This window comes from Scyliorhinus canicula, chromosome 15, assembly GCF_902713615.1.
Source record: "Scyliorhinus canicula chromosome 15, sScyCan1.1, whole genome shotgun sequence".
Taxonomy (NCBI): Eukaryota; Metazoa; Chordata; class Chondrichthyes; order Carcharhiniformes; family Scyliorhinidae; genus Scyliorhinus; species Scyliorhinus canicula.
The window spans coordinates 18320596-18342011 of NC_052160.1; the positions used below are offsets into that span (position 1 = coordinate 18320596).

At 41.6% G+C, this 21416-nt stretch overlaps 1 long non-coding RNA gene across 1 annotated transcript; it reads right to left on the reverse strand.

Annotated features, from left to right (window-relative positions):
* Positions 1 to 11520: 11520 nt before the first annotated feature.
* On the reverse strand, positions 11521 to 12165 carry LOC119978205. The gene is made up of 2 exons (XR_005463400.1): positions 12032 to 12165; positions 11521 to 11924 (listed from the first exon to the last, which is right to left on the reverse strand). It is a non-coding gene; the product is annotated as an uncharacterized LOC119978205 (long non-coding RNA).
* Between the last annotated feature and the right edge of the window lie 9251 nt (positions 12166 to 21416).

Consider the following 21416-nt stretch of genomic DNA (forward strand, 5'->3'; position numbering starts at 1 on the left):
CCTGCCAGTTCATCTGGAGTTCAAGTGTCACAGGCAGGCTCTGTTGTAAGACAATTAAAACCACTGTTCACTTCTAACCACGTGTCGCGTGAATTGATGGTCTCATCAAGTACAACTTTAGCTGACGTTATATGCACCGCTCAACTTTTCTTTCTATTGATCACAAATAGTGCCCATATTGTGCCTCTGTCAGAGATTAGTTTGACCCTAAAAATCTTTAGCTTGAAGCCAGAGTCACCTAAACCAATTTTGATCTCTTTGAAAAGCTTTTAAAGAAGAAGTGATGAAAGAAAATTTGAAAAATGAGTCAAATTTTCGTTCCAATCGCTATTGAAAAATTAAGCTATTAAAATTGTTAGATTGGTGGCATGCACGTGCCTTCATAAACATTGAATAGGAGCAAATGTCTATGAAATTAAGATGCTGTGAGGTTGTTTGCCCTTTTGGGAGAGTCTAGGACCAGAGGGCATAATCTCGGAGTAAAGGGTCACCCATTTAAGACAGAGATAAGGCGGAATTTCTTCTCTCAGAGGGTACTGAATTTGTGGAATTCTTTACCGCAGAGAGCTGTTTAGGCTGGGCCATAAAATATTTTCAAGGCTGAGAAAAACTGATTTTTAACAAGAAAGGAATCCATGGTAATGGATAAGGTGGGAAAATGGAGATCAGTCATGATCTTATTTAAAGATGGAGCAGACTCAATGAGGCAAAAGACCCGCTCCTACGTCTTCTGGTCTAAAGGAGGCATTTTTCCAAAGTAGTTCCCTTTTTAGTTTAGAAAACAATATACCCCTTTCAGTTTTGTTGTAGCCATAGAATTTCTTAAGTATTTTGTGTTAAGCTGCTCTGGGAACATTGATTATGATGCAAGTCCATGGCAGGAGACCATAAGAGAATATGACCATAGGAGGTCTGAGAGTTGGTCCAGAGTGGACTGACTGTAGCAAACCACGTCACATGCCAGTAACATAAGTTCCTCAAGCTATTTTGAAGTCGCGTCACCTGGTGTCTGTAATGGAGTAATTCTGGATCCTCTCCATAATTGGCATCAATGGAAGAATACTGTATAAAACATAGCTCCAACTGTTTGTAACTGCTCCTCTGTTTCCTCTCCACCCAAACAAATATTGAGCAAAAGTGAAAAACATCAGAAACCACAATAGGAACGATGTTGTACATTTGCATAGCCGTTGCCGAATGTTGCAGTCCACCACTGCTTAATTGGAAATACAGGCAAACAGTTCTGGACAATGCAGCTGAATTCCCAGTATACGACTGCAAGGTTCCCCGCTGGTGGTATGGATGGGTAAAACTGGTTTCAGTAAGCTATAATAATAATCGTTATTGTCACAAGTAGGCTTACATCAACATTGCAAGGTAATTACTGTAAAAAACCTCTATTCGCCACATTCCGGCGCCTGTTCGGGTACACAGAGGGAGAATTCAGAATGTCCAAATTACCTAACAGCACGTTTTTCAGGACTTGTTGGAGGAAACCGGAGCACCCGGAGGAATCGCACACAGACAGGGAGAACATGCAGACTCTGCACAGACAGTGACCCAAGCCGGAAATCGAACCTGGGACCCTGGTGCTGTGAAGCAACTGTGCTAGCCAATGTGCTACCGTGACGCCTTTTCAGAGATAATCTGCATAGCTGAAGGTTTGCCAAATCTATTTCTAAATGTACCAGTTTTCATTAAATATCTTAAACAACATTCAGGCTAAAAATTCCCTATGGTTGTACAAGAATTTTTCACTTGTGAAATGTCAGTCCTGTAATGAATTAGGTTGTTATGTAATTTAAAAATAATAAAGAAGCTTATGTAATCTTCTTAAAGTTTTCAATAATTTATTTGCTCAATTGTCCTTTTTCACCCAAGCCACTCTTTTCTGACATTAAAAGCTAATTAATGGATTTAATGAGTTTGACATTAACTGATGTACTGTCAGCCTAGAATGCTTTGCATTACCAAGTGGGTGTTTAATACATTCTGTATTTAACAATGCAATAATACAGTGAATTTTGTAGTCGCAAACGAAAAACATAAATAAACCTGAAAATACAGCAATAGAAAATAAAAATGAATTGGAAAGCAAATAGGACTGCTGAAGAGAATATGTTGCAAACATAAGGTGTTATCCTACAAGTGTTGGTGGAAAATCATATCTACATAGTCATATATTCATGAATATTGGTTGGTGTACAAAAACGAGCTGCTATTGTGTACTATGAATATACAATATAGTATTTTGATTTCAGAAATTATCTCCATGACTATAGATAACTTTCCAGAGGTGAGTTGCAGTTTTGCTTCAAGGAATAGAGAGGAGGGTTGGTGCAATGACAAGAGCCTTGTTTGACTTCAGTTTCACTGAAATCGGATCCGTGGTGATTCTGTTGGTGAGGATCACGGCTTGCATTTCATCATGAAGTAGGGAGAGGATGACGATAAGTTTCTGAAGGCAGCCAATATTGAGGAAGATACTTCATAAGCCTTCACAGTTGACAAAGTCAAAGGCTTTTGTGAGGTCAAAAAAGGCCATGTACAGTGGTTGAACAGTTGGTGCTGTTCCTTGCATTTTTCTTGGATCTCCCTACAATGCAAAGAACAGGAGATGCACCATTAGCGGTGCCTTCGATACATCTTCCAAATCCATTGACAAGAAAGGTGGTTCAACAGCAGTGTCTTCTCTTCAGCCAGCGATGAAGCACAACATGCTTGGTCCTGAGGGACTGCCAAAGAAGAGAAGACACAGTCCAACAATTCTTTTTACTTTTTAATGTCAAGTCACTTTACTATGTACTTTTATCCTGCATATTGTATTTTGAATTAAAACTTTTTCCTTCAGCTTTGATGAGATTTATCAAGGAAAGTTTTGACAAGGCAGCTTATATAGAAACATAGGAGTTATAGAGCAGGAGAAGGCCATTCGGCCCTTTGGGTCTACTCAAAATTTAGACTGTTGAATGCGGCTCTTTGCTTCAGAATTATTACCAGTTGGAACCATAGAACTATAGAAAAGTTACAGCACAGAAAAAGTTGTTTGGCCAATCATGTTTGTGCCAGCCAAAAAAGGATAAAAAAGAAACTAATTGCTTGTTTTAATCCCACTTTCCAGCACCTGGTCCATAACCTTCCAGATTCCAGCACTTCAGATGCAGATCCAGGTATCTTTTTAATAAGTTGAGTATTTGTGCCTCAACCACCAATTTGGGCAGTGAATTCCAGACACTCATCATCCTCTGGGTGACAAAGCTTTTCCCCGTGTCCCTCTAGTCCTTCTACCAATCACATTAAGTCTATGCCTCCTGGTAATTGACCCCTCAGCTGGAGGAAACAGGTCTTTCATGTTTACCCTATCTAGGCCCCTCATAATTTTGTACACCTAGGTCACCCCTCAGCCTCCTCTGTTCTAAGGAAAACACCCAAGCTTATCTCATCTTTCCTCATAGCTTCAATTTTTAAGTCCTGGCTAGATTCTTGTACATCTGCTCTGTACTGTCTCCACATCAATTATGTCCTTCCTGTAATGTGGTGACCGGAACGAAACACAGACTTCCAGCTGTGGCCGAACCAGCATTTTATACAGATCCAGCATTACATCCTGCTTTTGTATTCAAACTTCGGCTATAGGAATACAGTGTTCAATTCTGGTCGGCAATCTACCAGAAGGATGTGGTAGCTTTGGAGAGGATACAGAAAAGATTTACCAGGATGTTGCCTGGTATGGAGGACATTAGCTATGAGGAGAGGTTGGAGAAACTTGGTTTGTTCGCACTGGAACGACGGAGGTTGAGGGGTGACCTGATTGAAATCTACAAGATTATGAGGGGCATGGGCGGAGTGGATAGTCAGAAGCTTTTTCACAGGTTGGAAGAATCAATTACTAGGAGGCATAGGTTTAAGATGCGGGGGCCATGGTTTAAAGGGGATGTATGAGGCATGTTTTTACAAAGAGGGTGGTGGGAGCCTGGAACCCGCTACCAGGGTAGGTGATGGAAGCAGATACGATAGTGACTTTTAAGCGGCGTCTTGACAAATACATGACTAGGATGGGAATGGAGGGATATGGTCCCCAGAAGGGTAGGGGGTTTTAGTTCAGACGGGCAGCATGGTCGGTGCAGGCTTGGAGGGCTGAAGGGCCTGTTACATGCTGTAATTTTCTTTGTTATTGGCTTTAATAAAGGAAACCATTATATATGCTTTCTTTACCTCCTTATCTACCTGTCCTGCTACCTTCAGGGACCTATTGAACTGCACTTCAAGGTCTCTCACTTCCACTACTCCTTTCAATATCCTCCTGTTTACTGTGTAGTTTTGTTTGCCCTCCCAAATGCATTACTTCACACTTTGTATTGAATTCCATTTACTATTTTACACCCATTCACCTAAATTATTAATATCATTCTGGAGACAATAGCTATCTATCCTCATCACTATCAATTACATGGCCATTTTTTGTATCATCTGCAAAATTTCCCAATCATGCCTCCCTCTTTAAGTCTAAATCATTTATATGCACAACAAATATCCAGGGCCCCAACAGTGAGCCCTGTGGAATGTCACTGGAAACTGCTTTCCATTCACAAAAACATCTATTACCCTTTGTTTCCTGTTGTTGAGTCAATTTTGGATCCAACTCATCACTTTCCCTTGTATCCATGGGATTTCACTTTTCTGACCAGTCTGCCATGTGGACCTTGTCAAATGCCTTACTAAAATCCGTGTTGACAGCATCCATTACACTACCCCCAAGAATCTTCCTTGTTACTTCCTTAAAAAAAATGTGATTACGTTGGTAAGACACGATCTTGCCCCAGCAAAACCATGCTGACTATCCCTGATCAATCAATGCCTTTAGTGACAGTGTATCCTTTCTCTCAGAATTAATTCCAATAAAAGTCATAGCACCAGAGGCAAATAGATAGTCAACTAGATGGGCGGCATGGTAGCACAGTGGTTAGCGCTGTTGCTTCACAGCGCCAGGGACCCGGGTTTGATTCCTGGATTGGGTCACTGTCTTTGCAGAGTCTGCACGTTCTCCCCGTGTTTGTGTGGATTTCCTCTGGGTGCTCCAGTTTTCTCCCACAAGTCCCGAAAGACGTGATGTTAGGTGAATTGGACATTCTGAATTCTCCCTTAGTGTACCCGAACAGGCGCCAGAGTGTGACGATTGGGGGATTTTCACAGAAACTTCATTGCAGTGTTAATGTAAGTCTATTTGTGACAATAATAAAGATTATTATTCTCATATAAATTACAATGCAGAAGGTGGCCATTCAGCCTATCGAGTCTACACCGGCCCCTGAAAGAGTACCCTACCCAAACCCACACCTCCACCCCATCCCCATAATCCAGCAACCCTACCTATTTTGGACACAATGGGGCAATTTAGCGCGACCAATCGACCTAACCCGCTCATCTTCAGACTGGGAGGAAACCGGAGCACCCGGAGGAAACCCACATAGACAGGGAGAGAACGTGCAGATTCTGCATAGACAGTGACCCAAGCCGGGATTCTAACCCGGGTCCCTGGCACTGTGAAGCAACAGTGCTAACCACTGTGCCACGGTGCCGCCCTATCGACAATTAACGGCATCACTCATAAATACTTTACAATAACTGTTCCTGCAGAAGGTCATATTTAATGGTTGAATACTATAAACCGAACAAATCCATTCCCCACCTTGTACTTCTGTTGGCTAGCAATACCAGTAACCGGTTTCCAGCCAATCATGTGCTGTACTGTTACAGTGTTTCAGCTGTGCAGCATTTCAATGTTGCCGCTAACAGGTCAACTGTGTTTCAACTTTATCTCAGTGGTTTTTCTGCTACAGCCCAAGTGATGATTTGGCACATCCCAGTTGGTCATTTCTATGTCATTTATACTTTACAGATGCCAAATTCAGCCACATTTTGTATAATGTGCTTCTGTAAAACAATAGATTGACTGAATTGAATTTCACAAAAAACACATTTGCACAAAATTAGTGAGTAGTATCAGTGCATTAGAAGCCTTTTGTTATTTGACCTAAGCTTCATAATACCAGCATGAACACTATAAAATATCTTTCAAAGACCTTTAAACAACAGATAGCAACCAGTATTGAATATTGCTACTTTTGGCTGAGATAAAACGCTATGAAAAGTGGCTACACATCTAGGTGGTTTTCTGGTAGTTAATTAGTCTATCATTATGCAAGATTAAGTAAGATGCTCAGCAAATTAATTGTTAAATGCAAATTCTCAAGGTAACGTCAGTATTTTCAGAACACTAAATGCTTAACTAAACTAATTCTATCACCATTATGGCTGCAAGGCAAAGGCTAGGTACTTGTAATAAATGGCTGACCTCTTAATACTCAATAATGTCTCTCCACCATCTCCAAGACTCAAAATAGTATTACAGTGAAGTATAGAATGGTTACAGAAGAGGAGGTCATTTGGTCCATCATATCCATGCTAGTCCTTTGCATGAGCAATGTTAAATATTTAAATGGACAATCTATATAATCATGAATAAAGATCACAGAGTATGCTAGGAGATAGCTCTATGCAGAGTCTCATGCCAAGACTTAGACTGTAATTCTTAGTAGAATGTTTGGTAAAGTTTATCAACAGCCTTGCGCACAACAGTATCTGTAAATCTTTTTTTTTAACCTAATCTCCTGTAGGAGATTGCCTTTAAAATCAGTATACTACAGCAAAAAGCTCGCAACACAAAAATTAAAGGAAAAATAATTTGGATCATGTAACATTCAAGAAGTTGAAGATAAAAAAGATAACAAAGCACCATTCTTGGGAGAAATTACAGGATCAAATGAGAACTATTGGAGCTTAGATGTTATGCTTAATAAAACATAAAATTCAAATTAGACCCTGGAGGAGGAGTTTAAATTCTTCCAGACAAAGAACAGTGGGCAAGGCAAGACTTCCTTCAGCAATCGACCATATGACTCCACTGTCCAGGAGGCATTCAAGGGACAGTTGCCTGCCAAACTTCAGTACAAAGGAAGAGAAATCACAGAAACTTTGTATGTTGTCCAGAACCAAAAGTGTTCACCATTAAGCCAAAAGTCTTGCACAAATCTACAGCTCATCTATAACGTAGGTGACTCTGGAAGCCAAGAAAAAACAACAGCATTCAGGATAGAACATCTAAAATTCTTCACTGGTCTAGGGAAACTGAAAACAAACTATTACATGACATTGAGACCAGATGCAAAACCAGTGTGCTTGTTCACTCCAAGGAAATTTCCGCAAGCATTTTTTATAATAATTGAAACAAAAAATTGAGTCAATATTACATCAGGGACCTATTTCACCTGTGACCAGAACTGCAGTCATGAAGGTCGAATTGTGGAAAAAAATGCAACATCCACGATCATACCTTGAAGAGACTGGAATTGGAAAGGTTAGAAGAAACAGAAGCTGACTTACAGCTACAAGAAAACTACCATCAATGGAATGGACTAATTATCCCTATGATCCGAAAGGTAACCTGAAAAGAGCCAATGGCCTTGTTTGATTCACATACTACAGTACAGAGTTCGAGAGAGAACATGGAGAATATGAATCCTATACAACCTCATAGAGCTGAGAACAAGGTCAGGAAGATTGGTGAAACCACCACAACGCTTATCTCTATGAACCATGAATAAAGGCAGAGACTGGGGGGGAAATGTAGGATAATGTAAATAATGTATTTTATAGATTCAGAGACTTTCGGGCAGATGTATAAAGGGTTAATGTTAAATGTGTAAACAGACAGACAACATCATCAGTGATGTAAGATCTCATGACAATTGAGTATGCTGAGTGATAATTCTATGTAGTCCCCCGTGCAAAGCCTTATACTGTGCATAGTGGAATGTTCAACAGCCTTGCCTCCAGTAGTATCTGTAAATTGGGACCATAGACAACCTCATCTAAGACCCACCATGATGATAACAGACAACTCACACCACAGTATTTTCCCTATAGCCCTGAAATTTTTATAATTATTCAATTCTCTTTTGAAAACCTTGATTGAATCTGTTTGCACCACGTTCTTAGGCAATGAGTCCTCACTACTTACCTGAACAGGTTACAGCTACCGCAACAGTCAAGATGCATGACACAAATCAGAACAAAGCTGTTCATTTGACTGGCAAAGGCAGCATTTGCCCAACGCAAAATACACTTGAACTTAGTAGCTTGCTGGGGCATTTTAGAGGCCTGTTAAGAGTCAACCACATTGCTGCGGATTTGGAGTAACATGAAGGCCAGACCAGATAAGAATGGCAGATTTCCTTCCTTAAAGGACATTAGTGAACCAGATGGGTTTTTACAACAATTGATCTTGATTAGTTTCATAAATCGCCATTACTGAAACCTGTTTTAAATTCCAGGGGGCGCAATTCTCCCAATGGGCGACAAAGTGCCGATGCCGGAGTGAAAACCGGAGTGTTTCACTCCAGCGTCGGAGGCTGCTCCTTGCCCCCTATTCTCCCACCCCCAGGGGGTCTAAGAGTGGCGCTGCGTCAAATTTGTGCGCCGGGCCTTCACGTAAATGACGCGGCCAGCGGCGCTTAAATGACGTCACCCGCGCATGCGCAGGTTGGCCGGCGCCAACCCGCACATGCGCGGTTGCCGTCCTCCCCGCGGGCGCCCCGCAAGACATGGAGGAGTGATCTTGCGGGGCGGTGGAGGGAAAAGAGTGCGTCTTTTAGAGACGCCGGCCCACCAATCGGTGGACACTGATCGTGGGCCAGACCCCCATTGAGCACCCCCCTGGTGCTCGATCCTCCCCTCATGCCCCCACAGGCCGCACACGCAGCGTTCGCGCGCTGTTCACGCCGGCAGCGACCAGGTGTGGTTGGCGCCGACGTGAACCGGTCGTATTGGGCAGGCCGCTCGGCCCATCCGGGCCGGCGAATCGCCGCTCGACCGTTAGAAACGGCGAGCGCCGATTCTCCGAGCGGCCTGTCGTAAAACGCGGCACACTGTTTTGGGGGGGGGGTGGGAGAATCGCGTGGGGGTGCCAGGGCAGCGTGGCGGGAATCGCCCAGCACTCCTGCGATTCTCCCACCCGGCGTGGGGGTCGGAGAATCGCGCCACAGATTTTATTCATTGAATTTCAATTCCACCAGATGCGTTAGCCTGGGCCTCTGGATTACTACTCTAGTGACATTACCACTTTATCACTATCTCCCACCACTGTTCCTCTGCCATTGAACTTCGGTACATGTGACAGTAAATCAAATCAAATCAAATCTTGACCTCAAAGGAAGCTTCCCACAAAGATCTAGCTATCTCTGTCGGATAGATTTCCCATTTTTTGAGGGCAGTTTGAATCCGGCACAAAGTCAACGGGATGTTAAGGTATCCAACAATAACCATATCACCAAGTGTGCTAAGCAATCAATCATATTGAATCATTCTCATAGGCTGAAAACCAGGAAGCGAAATGCAAAATATTTTACAAAGAGCAAAATAAATTATTGGGACATGCACTGAAGTTATAGAACATAGAACATAGAACGATACAGCGCAGTACAGGCCCTTCGGCCCTCGATGTTGCACCGACATGGAGAAAAAAAAACTAAAGGCCATCTAACCTACACTATGCCCTTATCATCCATATGCTTATCCAATAAATTTTTAAATGCCCTCAATGTTGGCGAGTTCACTACTGTTGCAGGTAGGGCATTCCACGGCCTCACCACTCTTTGCGTAAAAAACCCACCTCTGACCTCTGTCCTATATCTATTACCCCTCAATTTAAGGCTATGTCCCCTCGTGCTAGCCACCTCCATCCGCGGGAGAAGGCTCTCGCTGTCCACCCTATCTAACCCTCTGATCATTTTGTATGCCTCTATTAAGTCACCTCTTAACCTTCTTCTCTCTAACGAAAACAACCTCAAGTCCATCAGCCTTTCCTCATAAGATTTTCCCTCCATACCAGGCAACATCCTGGTAAATCTCCTCTGCACCCGTTCCAAAGCTTCCACGTCCTTCCTATAATGAGGCGACCAGAACTGTACGCAATACTCCAAATGCGGCCGTACCAGAGTTTGGTACAGCTGCATCATGACCTCATGGCTCCGGAACTCAATCCCTCTACCAATAAAGGCCAACACACCATAGGCCTTCTTCACAACCCTATCAACCTGGGTGGCAACTTTCAGGGATCTATGTACATGGACACCGAGATCCCTCTGCTCATCCACACTACCAAGAATTTTACCATTAGTCAAATATTCCGCATTCCTGTTATTCTTTCCAAAGTGAATCACCTCACACTTCTCCACATTAAACTCCATTTGCCACCTCTCAGCCCAGCTCTGCAGCTTATCTATGTCCCTCTGTAACCTGCAACATCCTTCCGCACTGTCTACAACTCCACCGACTTTAGTGTCGTCTGCAAATTTACTCACCCATCCTTCTGCGCCCTCCTGTAGGTCATTTATAAAAATGACAAACAGCAACGGCCCCAGAACAGATCCTTGTGGTACGCCACTCGTAACTGAACTCCATTCTGAACATTTCCCATCAACTACCACTCTCTGTCTTCTTTCAACTAGCCAATTTCTGATCCACATCTCTAAATCACCCTCAATCCCCAGCCTCCGTATTTTCTGCAATAGCCGACCGTGGGGAACCTTATCAAACGCTTTACTGAAATCCATATACACCACATCAACTGCTCTACCCTCGTCTACCTGTTCAGTCACCTTCTCAAAGAACTCGATAAGGTTTGTGAGGCATGACCTACCCTTCACAAAACCATGCTGACTATCCCTAATCATATTATTCCTATCTAGATGATTATAAATCGTATCTTTTATAATCCTCTCCAAGACTTTACCCACCACAGACGTGAGGCTCACCGGCCTATAGTTACCGGGGTTATCTCTACTCCCCTTCTTGAACAAAGGGACCACATTTGCTATCCTCCAGTCCTCTGGCACTATTCCTGTAGCCAATGATGACCTAAAAATCAAAGCCAAAGGCTCAGCAATCTCTTCCCTGGCTTCCCAGTGAAGCTGATAAATAATAAACTTAAAAAGAATATCATAATGGAGATATTTGAAATTCTACAAATATAAAATTAGTTTGTGAGACCAGTGACGTTGTTCAGTAGTAATTATGAACTTTGTATGCTGTTAAAAACCTGGTTATATTTCATTCAACAAGGTGTAATGTTTTCAAAGGTTTTCACGGTGATACTAATAGCATAAATGTGGAAGCTCTCATCAGTTCAGTTTTTTTAATTTGATTGCAGACTGCAGGTTGGAGTGGGTGTGGGGTAAATTCATGACCACACTCTATGGAAAATGTAGAATCACTAATAGCAGCTACTGTATTTATGTTTAACTACGCATGTATGGACTCCCAAAGATGTCGGTTTCAGAGGAGTAATGGCAATGAATGCTGACCATTTTGCTGTCTTTATTACCACAGCATTTTGGGCCATAATGTATTCCTAAATTGTGAAATCAATGTGTAAAAGCAGTGTAATAACTAACATAATTGTTTGCTCCTTTTTATATAAAAACACATTTGCACACAAAAAAGTTATAAATATATCTCCTCAGCACAATAATAACAAGACAATATTTACTGCATATATAATGCCAGATTTAAACCAATTGTAGTTTTTAGCACAGTGAAAATAATGTTACGACTTCCAAAGATATGCTGGGCAATTCCGTGTTGCAGATAATTTTGAAACAATGTCAAAAGACCAATTAAGAGATATTGAGGATGAAGCAGGCTGGAGTTTATGACACGCAGACATAATATCCAGCTATTAATGTTTTGCCAGCACTGTTCACTGATTTATTTGGAAATTGAAAAATATTGATTATGGTGATCCAATCAAGAAAGTTTGAAGTTCTCCTTGCAGTATTTTCAGCAGAGGAAATTGATTGTAGGACCTGAAAGCAAAAAGGTAAGATGCCTTAATGTTTTGTTCCTTTCCGTATAATCAATGTATTACTCAATACACAAGTTTTAATGCATACAACAAGAATAAATACCGTACATTTATCTTGATTGTTCTAGTTCCTTCATCAGCCATTAATTTAAGTCGTAAAACAACTATATTCTCTTTATGGGTTTTTTTACGCATCAGGATGATAATCGTTAGTATGAGAGTGCAACATTGGATTCTGGAAGTCTGAAATAAAAAGAGAAAATGTTAGATGCACTCAGATGCAATGTAGCAACTCAAATATCCCTGCTCACAAGTCAGCCGCTCAAGTTATTGTGGCTACATTGCTGCACAAAAAAATTAAAGAGCCTGCATACTTAAACAAATCAATCATGGACTACTCTAAAACATTAGAGAGAATGTTGCTCAGTAGGCCTGGAACCATCTGTGGAAAAAGAAATAATGACTTTTCATCAGACGTGAAACGTTAACTCTGTTTCTCTTTCCAAAGATCCTGCAAGACCTGCTGAGTATTTCCAGAGCATTTTTTTGTTTCTATTTACAATAGACAAGTAGCATTGACAACTGGATATTTTCATCAATATACTCCTAAGGACAACTTTGAACTTTTTTATGTCCTCCACCAATGCTTTGCGGGAGCCTACATTGTGTTCACAATGTAATTCAGCACTATCTTCAGAAAAACACTCCAATGGCTATAATTGTATGACTGTAATTTCTATTTTCCATAATGTTTCTGCTTTTGGTATTCGTGAATTACTTCCCTAAATTAGGGTCAATTTTGCCAAATTTGAGGATAACACTTGTTGAGTTGCATCTTCCGCAAACTAAATTGGGACTGCATAAATTAAATTCCTTTAGAAACCAACAACTGTCAGACCACAAGACACTTCATGCAATCTGTCTGGCTTGTTTTCAGACAAGGTTAAATGAGAATATGTTATAACTATACCACCAATTGGAGATTCATGATTTTGAGAATAGATAATTAAATAGCATGGACTGACATTAAAAGTTCTAACAAAGCTATGGGAGAGAAGTGGTCCTCTTCCTGCCTGCTTCCAGGCAACAAATAACGTCATCTGGGCTTCATTGGCTATTTTAACTTGAGGCACCTGAGCGGGGGAGTAGTGGACACTTCACTACCAGAGAAAACATACGGAGAACAGTCTGGGTCAGAGGGCACTTATTAAAAAATCACTTGAACTTTGAGCATCCTCTACCACAGCCTTCTGTCCCAGACTACTTGCCTTGTACTTCCCTGGATGCCAAATGGTTTCCTCGTGCCACTCAATTTTATTGGCTGACTTGCTGCTTCCTGCCAGCGTCTAAACATTTTTGGTTGCGAGTTTGGTCGGTGGGATGTAACTGAAGCCTGGACATTAGTCCTGGAGTCTGGGAACAGTGTCCTGGAGTTAGCATCACTGTGAAGGAGTCTGGGAAAGCTGTCCTGCAATCAGTTCTAGTTGAAAGAATTAACTAAGAAGTCAGAACCAGCATAATAAAGTAAAGTGACAAATAATTATGATAAGCAATACAAGGGTAAGTGGCCAAAGTAGTATTAGACCAGGAGACTAAGTTAAGGTAAGAGGAGTATCTTTTCACACTAATTAATTTGAAAATTTAGCAAGACGAAATACGTTTAAATTTAAGACATGGCAGGCGAGCTCAGCCGAGTGGAATGTGTGATCTATCATATATGGGAATCATAGAATCATTAAATTTACAGTGCAGAAGGAGGCCATTTGGCCCATCGAGTCTGCACCAGCCCATGGAAAGGGCACCCCACTTAAACCCATCCCATCCCCGTAACCTTTTTGGACACTAAGGACAATTTACTATGGCCAATCCAACTAACCTACACATCTTTGGTCTGTGGGAGGAAATCAGAGCATCCGGAGGAAACCCACGCAGACACAGGAAGAACATGCAGACTCCGCACAGACAGTGAACCAAGCCTGGAATCGAACCTGGGACCCTGGAGCTGTGAAGCAACTGTGCAAACCACTGTGCTACCATGCTGCCCTATGGGAAGTCATGGACAAAACCGGCATCTCAGATGACCACATGCGCAGGAAGTGCTCCAAACTGCAGAAACTTGATCTCCGGGTTTCAGAGCTTGAGCGGCGGCTGGAGACACTGGCGTATCCGCGAGGCTGAGTTACTATGTAAGAATACTCCTATTTAAACCTGAATTCCCTTTTGTATTCCCTTTATTTTCTTTTATTGGCTGTTATAACTCTTATATTTGGATGATTACAGAATCCCCCCCCCCCCCCCCCCCCCCCCCCGGCAGAGGTGCTATTTTGCCTGGCACAGTGATTACATGTTTTGATGTTCTTGGCTGCCAGCCAATCGGTTGCTTTGGTTTCCCGAGATTTGACTGGCTCTTCATGATGATTGGCGCTGATGTTCCGGAATGTTCTGCCAAACTCGGACAGGTTTCATTTTGTGGAGTGAAGTTCACTTTTGATTAAGAGGCTTGAAGAGCTGCAGTTCTCATTTCTGTCTCTCTCCTGATGACCTCTCTAAGGTCCTGAAGAAGAGGCCTTTTTATCTCTCTCTCTACAGCCAGTTAAACCACCAGCTACAGGCAAGCAGGATTATTTGAAAACCTCCTTTTAAAATTTGATAATTGGAGAACTGTAATCTTATTTCAGTGAGGCTGATAATTGTGAATTTTGACTGAATGCACATACTAGAAGATGCAATCCAACTGGTGGTTTTCAACACGCTGCATCCTGAGAAGATAGCCGACTACAAAGACTTCCAACATCAGCAATAAGGATATATCTCTCTTTTAGACATATTTTAATCCCTATGATTTTAACTCTTTACCTTACTTTCTTTGCATCTGTCTTGTTTATGATTAGGTGGAGGGTAAGATGATCAAAGGGGGTTGTAATAGATTAATAGGTCGTTTTCTAGTTCAATAATTGCATGTTTTAACTTTTTTATTATAAATAAACAGTTGTTTTGTTTTTACTTACAATTCTGGTGCCTGTAAGTCATTGGAGCAGTCTAGGGTCAAAGATCTCGAAAAATAAGAATTATTGTTTAATTCACTTATGTTGCGACTCCAGGTCAAGGGGGGCTGGAATTGACTGCGCTCTAGCCCAGGGTGTTGTAACAACATGGATAGCACATACAAGGTCCTACATGGGAGACTGATAAAGAAGATAAAAATACATGGGATCTAGGTAACTTGGCAAGTTGGTTCCAAAACTGGCTTAGTTGTAGGAAACAGAGCAGCGGTGAAAGGCTTTTTTGTGACTGGAAGCCGGTGTCCAGTAGCATACCACAGAGATCAGTGCTAGGATGCTTATTGTTCATGATACATATAAACAAAATGGATGAAAAGGTTGGGGGGATGATAAGTAATTTTGCGAATGACATGGAGATTGACAGGATGGTTAATAGTGAGGAAGAAGATCTTATGCTGCAGGAAGATATAAATAGGTTTGTCAAATGGGCAGATTAGTGGCAGATGGAATTTAACCCTGAAAGTGTGAGGTGGTACACTTTGGCAGGAGTACCAAGACTAGGGAGTACTCAACGAATGGCAAGACATTAGGAAGCTCAGAGGAACAGAGGGATCTTGGGTGCTTGTCCATAGATCCCTGAAGGTGGCAGGACAGGCCAATAGGGCAGTTAGGAAGGCATATGGTCACTTGCCTTTATCAGTCATGGCACAGATTATAAGAGCAGAGTGGTTATGTTGGAGCAGTAGAAACCGTTGGTTAGGACACAGCTGAAGTGTTGTGTGCAATTCTGGTCACCTCATTAAAGGAAGGATGTGATTGCACTGGAGAGGTGCAGAGGAGATTCACCAGGATGTTGCCTGGGAAGGAGTATCGGAGCAATGAAGAGAGGTTGGATAGGCTTGGATTGTTTTCTTTAGAACGGAGAACACTGAGGGGAGACCTGATTGAGTCATAGAATTTATAGCGCAGAAGGAGGCCATTCAGCCTATCGAGTCTGCACCGGCCCTTGGAAAGAGCACCCTATTTAAGCACACGCCTCCACCCCACCCCTGTAACCCATTAACCCCACCTAACCTTTTGGACACTAAGGTGCAATTTAGCATGGCCAATCCACCTAACCTGTACATCTTTGGACTGTAGGAGGAAAACAGAGCACCTGGAGGAAACCCACGCAGACAGAGGGAGAAAGTGCAAACTTCATACAGACAGTCATCCGAGGCTGGAATTGAACTCAGGACCCTGGATCTGTGAGGCAACAATGCTAACCACTGTGCCGCCCAGGTGTATAAGATTGGTATGGGTCGGGTAGCGAGGAAGCAGCTGTTCCCCTTACTTGGAGAGTCCGTCACGTGGGGACATAATTTTAAGATGAGGGGCAGGAGGCTGAGGGGAGATTTGAGGAAAAATCCCTTCAACCAGAGGGTGATGGGAGTCTGGAATGCATGGCCTGGGAGGGTAATAGAGGTGGGAAACCTCACAACCTTTAAAAAGTACTTGGATGAGCACTTGAAATGTCATAACATTCAGGCTATGGGCCAAGTGCTGGAAAGTGGAATTAGTGTAGATTTAGTGTAGTTTTGTCAGTGTAGATTTGATGGGCCAAAGGGTCTCTTCTTTACAATACGATTCTATTAAAATTGTCCGTGCCTTCCTGGTCCTACTCCCAGACAGCCCGGCTCTATGGCTCTGCCTACTCTCACTTGAGAATTAAAACCAAATTCATACACTCATTGTTAACTCTAGCACAAGAAAAATCTATCATTAGTGTAGTAAAACCAATGATGTGCATGCTGGTCATCCGTTGTTGCTTGATATACATCACGCAGCTATCTAATTTAGAACTCATAGTACATATTATTTTTTAAACTGAAGAATAAATTAGATTTTTGTTTTACGAAGGTCTGATGCAACATTTTAAAATGCTTTATTTAGAAAATAGAAATATTTTAGCTATATATGTATTAAGCTTTTGAATGTCACTATCTTATAGTGAGACAAAGCTGAGTTTGAACAATTGCTTGATATTATCTACTCAGTTAATTAAATGTTTGTTTTTAATTTATATTATGCATTCCACCGAATTTTGAGCACCGAATATAATTTCAAACATAAAATTCAATATTCTGTAACCTTCACTTTAACTTTGTTTAGTTAGAAACCATAAACAGGCTGATATTTTCAATCACTTTAGCTTTCAGATCTTTAAATGGTGGTGACTACTTAACCTGTGGCAGAATAAAAGAGTGTTGTCAGAATACATCATTGCCAATAAAGCACAGTAATCAATGTAGTCTAATGAGTACAGTATTTCTTTACCAAATACTGTTGTATTTGATTGCTCATAATCCAATCACAAATGAGTATGGATTGTATCCATTTAAGTTTGCTCTACTGAACTTACTTCATTTCAACCACTTAGTGTGTGGATCATTATTTCTATGTGGTGTAGTTTACTGCTTTTGAAGTCTTTACATTTATTTCAGAATGTGTACATGTTTTAATTTTGCTGCATAATACATCCATTTTATTGTGTTATTTCACAATGTAATATATTTCAATACTTGTTCAACACATTATGGTTTACTGAATTCAGTGAAAAAAAATGTTTTTCTGAAAATAAGAACTTTAAATAATCACTTATTTGTTTCCTGGAACAGAAATAGATGAGCTGAACTTCCGCCTACACTAAATATGTTACTCTGCGTCAAACATCACTGAGAGAAAAAGTTCATTCAACTTTTCCATTCCAGCTGTCCAGAATTGCAAACATCTACTATTTTCTCTGCTTCTTTGCCACTAATAGAACACAAAGCAACCTTTTTTTATCCTCATTGAATGATCATTCAGCAATCCAGATAATTTTTCATTTGTATCCGGTTAAGCAATACGACTCCAGCCTCAAAGATTGATGTTCTAATTGTAGGATTTGTGGAAATAACTTCACAGAACACATGTCAAATACAAGCATATATAACGCCTACAAGTTTTCCAATTGATACTTGAGACTTAGCCCCCTCCTCGTATCAGAACTTTTGCATTTTCTCATCACAGCTGGAGTAATGAAAATGAAATGAAATTAATGAATGAAATGAAATGAAAATTGAAAATCACTTATTGTCACAAGTAGGCTTCAAATGAAGTTACTGTGAAATGCCCCTAGTCGCCACATTCCGGCGCCTGTTCGGGGAGGCTGGTACGGGTAAGGTTCTTTGCATTAGTTCTCTGTAGTTGGTTAATACACAGTGACAATTATTTTTTTTAATATTTTAGTTCTACAATTGTTTATTAAATAGGTATTATTGTCAAACGGAATATAGGTTTTACAGGGTATCATTAACTTGATCAATAATGAATTGGCTAATATGAGGACTAATTGCAAAGTAAAAATAAACTTTAAAAAAAAATCAGGATGATAAATGGTGGTCATTTGACACTTGCCCATTTTTGACACTATGACCCTGATATTTACTGGGGCCATTCTTGGAAGCGGCTGGTAGAGGGTTTGATGGGCTCAGCTGTGCAGTTTGCATAGTGTTCACCTTTTTTCAAGCAGGCTTCCTGTTCAGAAGCCAACCTGATTGACAGGCTTGGTACTCAGTTGGCAGGAAATGCTCTGGAGGAGGCTGCAGCCTGGGGGAGGAAAGGAGTCTGCAGTAGGGTTAGTGGGAATCTAGGAGGTAGGGGAATATGCCCTGAAGTTGGAAGTGGAGGTCGCTGGTCTGGGTGGAGAGGGTTGTCTGATTGCAATTGGATTGGGGAGCAATCACTGGGGAGGAGGCTGATTCCTAAACCTGGTCACGGTGGTGCAGTTAGGTTAGGTTAGTGAAAATCTGGGGGTGGGGGGGGATATGCCCTAAAGTTGGACCTGGGCAGGGTGATCTATTGATAGTCTGGGAAGCAGGTAACCTTGGTAAGCTCAGAAGAAACACTCTTGCTCCTCTTAACCCTCAACCAATCCTCTAAAGAATCTTACCATTACGCAAAGCAGCCCGCTCCTCCATTCAGCGGCTGGGTTTCCCAAGCTTAGAATGCCCAGTCAGCCAGGGTTAAACCTGGAAGATAGCTTAAATATTAGGCACGCAGCCCACCCTCTGAAGGTAGGTTAATTGCTCACACCCCATCGCAATGTTGCTAAACCAGAAGTCCGTGGGTTTGGGCTCATTTTTTAGATTTTTAATACTTTAACATAATACCTGTTTTTGGGGTTAAAATGATCCCTGATGACAAAGTCTAGCATTCCCAGATCAAATACGGCACTGGCTGGCTATGTAGTAAATTATATATTATGTAGTAAATTATACATTAGTAAATTATCTTCTTCAACAGTATGTCTCCTCTGTATCCTCAGGACATTTTCATTTTCTCACACCAGCTTGTCCCCTTGGCCTTACTGAGTAGGTCTGAGTCATTACTGTGTCATGAACTCATAAGCACCAGGAATGGAATCAGGCTGCCCAAACTTGTTTCAGTTAAGATTTTATCTTCATCCCAGTTTATCTCCAACCCTTATCTCCATTCCATCAGTCTGAGCAGGATTTGAACCACTGTCAGATGTGAAAGGACAATGTTTTAACCACAATGTTGTTCAGGCTCCCAACAGGCTGAACTTTGAACATAATATGTTATTTACACCAAGATCTCTGGGAAAATACTGTAAGAAAGCAGGTGGAGCAACACTATACTAGAACTTGGCAATCAGCGTGACCTTAGATGTTTAATAGCACAAACTATTTCTGATAGTTTATGAAATCAACAGAACTTTCCTCAGCCACTTCCAAGGAACAATGTACTTTAAATAAAACTAAGACAGTCCATATCCTGTCAGCGTTCCAGGGTTGATTCTTCAATTATGGGAAAAATGCAGCTGCAATGCTGATGCTTCTTTCTGCAGATGTTCTAAAAAGGTAAGCTGCAGATCTGGTGAAGTCACCTCATTTTAAATATCCTGCCTCTGTATTTTCTCTGTGTGGAGTTGGTCATTTGTCAGCAGGTGTGTGGCAGCATACGTTTAAAAGGCTACCTTATTTCAAAGGTTGCTGCTTGATTTTCTTTCAGGTTGATTGTTTACCATACAATGGTGACGATGTTTAGACACCCTGGAGCAAGTGGTGGGAACTGAGTTTGGATGTACTGCTAGAGGATTCACTGTCAGAAAATGATGAGTTTTGAAGTTGAGGAGAATCCTGACACCCAAGCTACTGTAAAGAGAGCATGGCAGAACACGTATGCCTGAGTGATTGCAGTCTCCTATGTTCATAGATTGTGGGAGCAAATGAGAAAGTCGTTCACCAGACTGAGAAAGGGTGCCAAGGTAGAGTTGACTAACAATGCACCTACTGAAAGAAAGGAAATACCAGTTACGCATGTGCCCAGCAATGTTCCCTCAGCAGAGTCATATCAGCAAAGTGACAACAGCTCACTTATAACAGCACCTTCAATATGAAAAATATGCCCACATGGAGGCTCGGGAGATAGAACATAGAAAAATACAGCACAGAACAGGCCCTTCGGCCCACGATGTTGTGCCGAACTTTTTTCCTAGATTAAGAACAAATTAATCTACACCCCCTCATTCTACCGCAATCCATGTCCCCATCCAATAGATGCTTGAAGGTCCCTAATGTTTCCGACTCAACTACTTCCACAGGCAATGCATTCCATGCCCGCCACTACTCTCTGGGTAAAGAACCTGCCTCTGACATCCCCCCTATATCTTCCACCATTCACCTTAAATTGATGTCCCCTTGTAATAGTTTGTTCCACCCGGGGGAAAAAGTCTCTGACTGTCTACTCTATCTATTCCCTTGATCATCTTATAAACCTCTATCAAGTCACCCCCTCATCCTTCTCCGTTCTAGTGAGAAAAGGCCGAGCACCCTCAACCTTTCCTCGTAAGACCTACTCTCCATCCCAGGCAACATCCTGGTAAATCTCCTTTGCACCTTGGAGGAAAGACACAAAGAATGAAGGAACAGATGCCAAACTATAATGTGAAAGTTAGAGGAGGTGACTGAAAGCTTGATAGAAAAGTTTTTTTAGAAGACTGCATGAGGTTGCAGGAATATATTCAAGAAGATCGTGAAGGGCTTTGAACCCAAGGTAAATTTAATGCTTTGGTAGACAGAAAATTGATGTAGCTCAGTGAGAATGGCAGTATACATGCCAGCATCAACATTTCATGGTAACAACATATGGGAACCTGGTCATTGTGTCAATTTTTACTGACAAAAATTATTGCAAACTGGGTTCTTCTCCAGTAAGAAGTCTTACAACACCAGGTTAAAGTCCAACAGGTTTGTTTCAAACACTAGCTTTCAGAGCACTGCTCCTTCCTCAGGCTCCTTCCTTCTCCAGTGCCACTTTTACCTGAGTCATGTTGGAACCGGTCTCTTCCCAGCCATTGCTAGAGTTAAGAAAGATAGCAGTCTCTCTATATAGTCAGAACACTTCTGACAACCAGAGTTCCCACCGACAATATACAGAGGTGGCAA